An 8386-nucleotide genomic window follows, 5' to 3' on the forward strand; every position below is an offset into this window, starting at 1 on the left:
AGAAAAATTCTGGTAAGAAGGAAGCCTACCACTCACAATCATAAAGATGGAAGTGTCGTTGCCCCTAGCCATCCACAACCTACAAGGTTGACACCACAACAACTGGAAAAAAAGAGAGCAAAAGGGCTTTGTTATAGTTGTGATAGAAGATACACTAAAGGTCATAAGTATGATGAGAAGAAATTATTTTACATAGATTGTGAAGAGGAGGAAGAAAAGGAACAAGAAATGTAAAAACAAGAGGATATACACCAGGAACAAACCTTAGAGAAAGAAGAAATGAATCCGATGCATTGGTTGGAAATAGCACTCCTCAAACTATTAAGATAGAAGGGCATATGAAGAAGAAAAAGTTAATAGTGTTGAATGATTCAGGCAGTACCCATAATTTTATTCATTGTAAGATATCCAAGGAATTGAATTTCTTCCTATATCCACAATAGAGTGTCAAGTGATGGTTGTAAGTGGAGGAACCATAAATTTCTTAGGAAAGTGTCATAATATCAAGCTATCCATGGGATAATATGTATTGAATAGCTCAATGATTCCCATTCCAATGAGTGGTAATAATGTTGTACTAGGAGTCCAATGGCTACAATCCTTGGGTACAATAGATTTTAATTTTAAAGAACTTTTCATGAAAATTTCTTTAGAAGGAAAGGAAGTTTAATTAAGGGGTATCACAGAGAAACCAGGAAATATAATCAACTCTAACGGAATGACAAAGCTTCTAAAGAAAGAACAACAAGACATAATTGCATAATTATGTTCACTAGAGGTTCCCACATCGAAATCATTTATTTCTCTAAATCTCCAAAAAGTCCTCGACAATCATTCCATGATATTTGAGATTCCCAAAGGCCTCTCACCTATTCGTGATCATGATCATGCTATTCATTTGATTCCAGGAAGTGTTCCTCCAAACATCAGGCCTTACAGATATCCCTATGCCCAAAAGAGTGAAATTGAACGTATGGTTGCGGAAATGATAGAGGCTGGTATAATTCAACCTAGTCAAAGTTCTTTCTCTGCTCTAGTAGTATTGGTTCACAAGAAGGATGGATCATGGTGCATGTTTCCATATTATAAGGAGCTTAGCAAGCTCACTATTAAAGATAAATTACCCATTCCTGTCATTGATGAATTGAATGGATCAATTTACTTCACCAAGTTGGATGTTTGTTCAAGATATCATCAAATCAGAATGAAGGCTGAAGGCATTCCAGAAACAATATTTAGAATGCATGAGGGTCACTATGAATTTTTGGTCATGCCTTTTGGCCTTACCAATGCACCTTCTACATTTCAAGGTTTGATGAATTCCATTTTCAAAACCTTCCTTAGAAAATTTGTGTTAGTATTTTTTGATGATATACTAATCTACAACAAATCTTGGAAGGATAATGTTCAACATGTTGACAGGGTGCTCAAACTATTGGAGGAGAAACAATTATATACAAAAATCTGCAAATTTTTCTTTGGAGTACAAGAGGCGGAATATCTGGGTCATATTGTATCTCATGAGGGTGTTAAGGTAGACCCTAGCAAAACTAAAACCATTAAGGAATAGAAAATCCCCACATCCATAAAGCATCTAAAAGGATTTCTCGGGTTGAAAGTGCATTATTGCAAGTTTGTTAATAATTATGGGAGAATAGCAGCACCTCTAACAACATTATTGAAGAAAGATGCATTTTCATGGACCCTAGAAGAAACAAAGGCCTTTGAATATCTTAAAGAGGAAATGTGCCAAGCACGGTTCTTAGCTATACCAGACTTCACAAAAACCTTTATTGCGGAATGTGATGCCTCAGGAAATGGAATTAGTGTTATTTTAATGCAAGAATAAAGACCCATTTCTTTTGAAAGTCGTCCAATCAAAAGAAAGTATTTACACAAAGCTATTTATGAGAAGGAAACGTTGGCAATACTAAATGCACTTAAGAAATGGCGACCCTACCTAATGGGAAGACACTTCAAGGTAAAAACAGATCATGATAGTCTTAAATAATTTTTAGAACAAAGATAATCTTAAGAATAGCAACAAAAATGGGTCACAAAGATGTTGGGTTATGACTTTGAAATCATCTACAAAAAAGGGAAGCAAAATGTTGTGGCAGATGCACTCTCAAGAAAGGATGAGGATGTAGAAGAATTTCATTGTGCCATTTCTGTTATCCAACCAGATTGAATAAACAAAGCAAGGGATGAATGGAAGAATGATGAAGAAGTGTGGGAATTCATTCAAAAGTTACAACAAGATCTTAGTACATCTAATACATTTAGCTGGAAAAATGATTTGTTATGGTACAAAGATTGGTTATACCTATGTAAGAATTCCCAACTCAAACAAAAGATTCTTAGGGAATTGCACACCTCTCCCTTAGGAGGGCACTCAAGATTTCTAAAAACTTACCATAGGGTTAAGAAGGAATTTTTTTGGGATGGCCTTAAATCGGATATTCAAAAGTTTGTGGTAGAATGTTTGGTTTTCCAACAAAATAAAGTTGAAACAATTAAAACCCTGGGTCTATTACAACCTTTATCCATTCCAAGCCAATGTTGGGAGGAGGTTTCAATGGATTTTATCACAGGTTTACCCAAGTCCAAAGGAAAGAGTGTTTTCATGGTGGTAGTTGATATACTTACCAAGTATGCACACTTTTGTGCGTTATCTCATCCATTTAAATCAAGTACAATTTATACATCATTTATGGAAACAATTCAAAAGCTACATGGAAACCCAAAGATTATCGTAAGCGATAGAGATCCCATTTACACTGGAAATTTTTGGACATAATTATGTTCTTGTCTTGGTACTTAGTTAGCTCATAGCCCATCTTATCATCCTCAATCTGATGGGAAAAATGAGATAGTAAACAAATGTTTGGAAGGATATCTTTGTTGCTTTGTATATGATAAACAGACACAATGGGTCAAATTGTTTCCTCTGGCTGAATGGTGGTATAACACTTCCTTCCATACTGCAACAAAAATGACCCCATTAATGGCACTTTATGGATATCATCCACCATCCATCACATCATATTTAAGAGAAAATTCTAAGGTTCAAGCAGTGGATGATCACATCGAGCATCAACAACAAGTTCTCCAACTCTTAAAGGATAACCTCACCTTGGCGCATAATAAAATGAAATGGCAGGAAGATCAACATCGTAGCGAAAGAAGTTTTGCTATAGGTGATTGGGTATTCCTATGGCTACAACCATATAAACAAATGTCCCTCAAGCAAGCTAAGAAGGATAATAAATATTACCAAAGTATTATGGTCTGTACAAGGTGTTGCAAAAGATAGGTAATATGGCATACAAATTGGAGCTTCCCCTGAGTGCACCCAGTTTTCCATGTTTCATGCTTAAATAAGGTTATAAGTGACAAGCTCCAAGTTCAAACAATATTGAGAGAACTTGATGAGGAAGGAAAAATCACATTGGAACCTGAAGCAGTCAAAGAAAAAAGAACTCCACAACTACGAAATCGATCAATTTCAGAGTCTCTCGTCAAGTGGAAGAACTTACCCGTTGAAGATTCCACATGGGAGGATGATAACTTTATATAGAAGCATCCAGAACTACTCAAGCATTAAAGACATCACTTTTTTTAAGGATAGCGACATGTTAGGTCCCTATAATACTAGTGATTCCCCCATTACGATTGTCATTGTATCCCTTATTGTTATTGTTGTGCCCCTATTGTCCCCATATTGTTATTCTTGTGCCCCATAGAAGCCCACTATTATTATTTGTGTGCCCTTATATTATTATTGTTAGGTCGGCTTTGGTTATATTGTGACCCCTTAGACTCCTATATATAGAAAGGAGGTTTTGTCATTTGTATAATCAAAGAATTGTTCATTTGTGTAATGTAAAGGAGGTTTCCCCCTTGAAGAGGCTTATTTTGAAGGTGTTTACCTATCTTTTCTATCTTTTTGTGAGTTGGTTTCACAATATAAGTACTACAAAAACAATCAAGGGCTCACTTTTTGTGTTGTGTAGGCACATAAGGCACTCAAAAACAAAGAAAAAGAATTGAAGTCATGCTAAGGTAGTGAAGGGATCTCTTTTTGTGTCGTGTCGAACCATGGTGGTCCAACCTTGCTATATTAATAGGCACATACTTAGTGAATGAAGAGAAAAATCTTGATTTCTATATGTGAAGGAAAGTGGCCTTCATGTAACCTCCCCTGATTTTGAATTTTGCAGATCCTTTAGAGAAAATTTCCCCTAAGGAATTAGATCTATCTTAAGGGTGGACAACTACAAGAAAGACTATCAAATCACCATTCTTTAGTTTCTAGTAAGCTTAACCACACTAGATAAGTGTATATACCATCTATTAATGAAATGACATTATTGTTCAAGGCTTTGTAAATATTATTATGTTGGATAATGTGCTTGCTTGTAATGATGAGCTAAAATATATTGTGAATATATGTTAAGTATGTATGAATGAATAGTTGAAAATATTGTATAATTGTGCTTAATTAATAATATCTTGTAGTTAATATTTTTTCTGTATGGATGGCCCTTGTTAGGTTAGTTATGGGATAATAGAAGTTGAGACTATCTCATTGTTTGAAATGAGAAGGATGGAAATTCCTTCCTTGCATAAGAGGACTTGATCCCTCTCAAGGAAAGCCAATGTATTGTCCTCTTTGTTTGTACAAAATTAGAATCTTGAAGAGTGAAGTTATAGTCCTAAGGTATTGGAGGGGAGTTTAATAAACTAAGAGAAGTTAAGCATTTGGGCCATTTCCATATCCTTGTATTTCTTATTAAGGTTGGAAAAATTGATACATTGGCCACCCTTATACTTTGCTTCTAAGGAGGTGACTAATTGAAAGTAGTGTCTTGGATTACCCTTAAAGGATGTTAAATACTCTTGATTCTTTAGAAGATTTCTAGGAAAGTTATTTCCTATGAGATTTAATTTCAAACTTTTGGAATAGGTTTAGAACACTTTGTCAGGAGTTTTAGAAATTTGGGGTTGGAAGCCTCAACCTTACCCCGATTACCTAACACGATAGGATCCTTTCTACATGTTAGATGTTGGCCATCAACTATTTCTCAAATTAGAAGATGCGAGGTATGCTCAATAGCCAAGGGACCAGGGAGCTAGTAGATGGATGATAGGTGATAGGAGTCTAGATCCATTAGTAGACAACTAGTTTTAAAGTTAGGAAAAGTTGTGTGTAACATGAGTTATTGCAAAACGTTTTGTCAAGAGGGTTTGATGGTTGATATGTGTAAGTTGAATAAGTTGGTCATGTGGACCATCAAAGTGGTGCCACATGGTAGTATTGAGGTGATGATGTGGCTTGAAAAGGAAATATATTTAAGAGGGCATAAACTCTTGTCAAGGACTCAATTTTGGAGAAAGTTTATATCCTTGGAAGGCTCTCAACAAGTAGAAGATGATGATGATAGTCGAAATGAGCTTTAAGGTGATTACATGAACAATAGTTTTGATAAACCCATTTCTTCAAGGTGACCAAGGAGATTGGATATGGATACCTCGTAGCCTTAATAGAGATTTAAAAGGCTAGGTATGATAAAAAATGGTATTAGAGCTTAGGTTCAACACCTAAGAAAAATCGGCTCAGGAGACGCAATATTACTAGAGATGAATTTACAACTTGAGTACAAGTAGTATCAAATATTTCATTCAAACACTAGGCCTAGATACTAGAGATATACCATAGAAGTTAATTGATATACCATAGAAGTGAATCTTAGTAAGACATTAAGCTTGTTATTTATGTTTTGGTAGCAATAGTACTACCTAGATTTGACCATAGATAAAAAAAAATTGTTTCTTATTTTGGAGCAACTATGCAAAATGATTGCTATTTTGAAAGAGTCATGTTTTTGAAATGGTTCCTTGAGGAAGGTTGTTTGAAGGGATGTGGAATCCTATGATGAATGTTTACTTTGAAATCAACAAATTATAATTAAGGGATGAAAAATGAAAAGGAATGAATTGCATGTGTGTGGATGTAAATAGGTTGAGAATTATTATTTTGATAAATTGTTGGGTTTTGAAAAAGTATTTTAATAATTAAATACCAACCAAAATCTAAGTATGACTTGTAGCTAAAGCAAAGATTCAATTTCAAACCATTATAATCCAATACATATGTGGTTAAAGCAATTAAATATGTTGAAAATCCTAATTTATTTTCTTAAACTAACATTGGTGTGTTTGGTTTAGCACATAATAAGGCACACACGAGTGAAGGAAGAAACCACTTGCAAAATAGTACAATACAAAATGGAAGGAACGTTATGTATCAAATGTTATGAACCAAATGAGAGGAGGGTTTTAGAAACTACCCTAGGATTGGAAGAAACGATGAGAATCCTAAGGGATGAACTTTAGAACTACAAGGTTGATAATGTGAAACTCATTAGAGAATGAGATATGTAGATGGAACTCAATGCAATGTTTCTTCAAATCTTTTCATACATGCAAAGGATATTACAAGATGGGCCATCTACTAGAAATTTAGAGAGATACTATGATGGTAATATCAGGGAGGTCCATGAACTCAAATTGGGACAGTCACCCTAAATATATTGCTAAAAAATTCATAGATCTGTCAAGATTTGATATGAAATGGAGTAGATTATTAATGCTATGCTAATTCCCCATTTAGAATAAACCCCAATATACTTATCTTTTTCTTACCAAGTGCTTAAGGATACACCATTTTCTTAATTAACTCATTCCCATGAGAGTTTCTTATGTAAATGTTATAAACAAATTAACATAAAACATATGCTGAACAACAACAAAATAACAACAAAGAACATCAAAATAAAACACACAACACAAAGATTTGATGAGGAGTTCACCCCTCCTGGGCTACATCTCCTTGTCCCAGGTTCCAATGCTTGGGCCTCTCTATTATGCTCAAAATTACAACAAAAGTGTGTTTACAATGCTCAAATGCCTTTGAAACCTATCTCAATGAGTTAAAAATAGCCAAAACTGCTAGAAATGACTCTTTTTGCACCTAATTTGGATAAGAACTGAAGAAGTTATGACTTCTCTTAGTTTCCCCACTATTCGCTCCATAAAATGCTCCACATCTGGCATGATCCTACAAATTAGCCCCAAAATCCGCTAATTGAGCGAATATTTCGCCATGCGGTGGGCCATAACTGGTTGGCCTTATTGCAAATCACAATAGGTGTAAAAACCCAGTGGATGGTCTTGTGAATAATGTGGCGATTGTGATATCGGCAGACGCGATGGGACTATTAACTAGGATGCATAACTTATCGCATCCGAGATCCCATCACTCATTGCAATCGGTGGAGTCTAGTTGGCGGTCGTAAATATGCAGGACTTGTGTGTGCTTGTGATATGCGATATCGCATTGCAACTCGAACCTGTCGGGGGCCAATTACTGAAATGCCTTCCCTTCACCGATTGCGATTGCGATATGCGATTACCGTATCGCATCGCAACCCTAGATGTTCTGGGGCTGATTTTAAACACCTTCCCATTTGCTTCTTGCAATTTGCGATTTATGGGGGGCAATGGTGGACTACCACTTGGCGCCTCCTCATTCGTTAAAGGAATTTGCCATGTCATCCAATCCTACCATGTAGACAAGTCAAACTTGAACTTTGACTTGCTTTAACTTCTGCATATGAGCTCAGATTTGAGTCTCATTCACACCATTAGATTAAGAATGAAAAGCTCTTCGATCTGAAGCTAAGCTTAACAAAATTTTGACACTTTGATTTTTGAGCACTTGATCACTCTTCCCCGCTGGAAGTCTTTTGGACCCCAAATGATTATATTTAGTTATTTAATAGATGAGGGTATTGTTCCCTCACCTTTCCCTCTTCAATCGATTTGGCCTTTGATGGATTTGTACCTTTGAGACCCATTCAAAGATAATCAACATTTCCCCTCTTTGATGACCTCGTTCTTCTGTCAAGTATGGTGTCTTGCTGAAGCTCATCAAGAAATTCTGGAGAAAAACCTTCAATTGATGGAATTTGTATACTTTCTCCTTGATCTCCAATCAAAGGAGGCTCATACAATATCAAATTTTCAACGTTAAGAACGAAATAAATTTGTATATATGAAGGAAAATCAAGCTTGAAAGAATTATTACCAATCTTTTCCAAAATTTTAAAAGGACCATAATGGATTGATTTCAACTTTTTACCTTCACCTTGAAGCCTTTCCTTTCTAATGTAAATCCAAACCTCATCACCTACTTGAAATTGATGATTCACGCGATGCTTATCATGCCTTTCCTTATACTTTCCTTTAGTCTTTTCTAGTTGTTCTTGATCTAATTGGTGAATCAACTGAATTTTCTCAATGAATTTCTTTGCTTTGTCTA

This window comes from Pinus tabuliformis, chromosome 4_2, assembly GCF_031772625.1.
Source record: "Pinus tabuliformis cultivar Carrire ecotype Pingquan chromosome 4_2, CPIR1, whole genome shotgun sequence".
NCBI lineage: Eukaryota > Viridiplantae > Streptophyta > Pinopsida > Pinales > Pinaceae > Pinus > Pinus tabuliformis.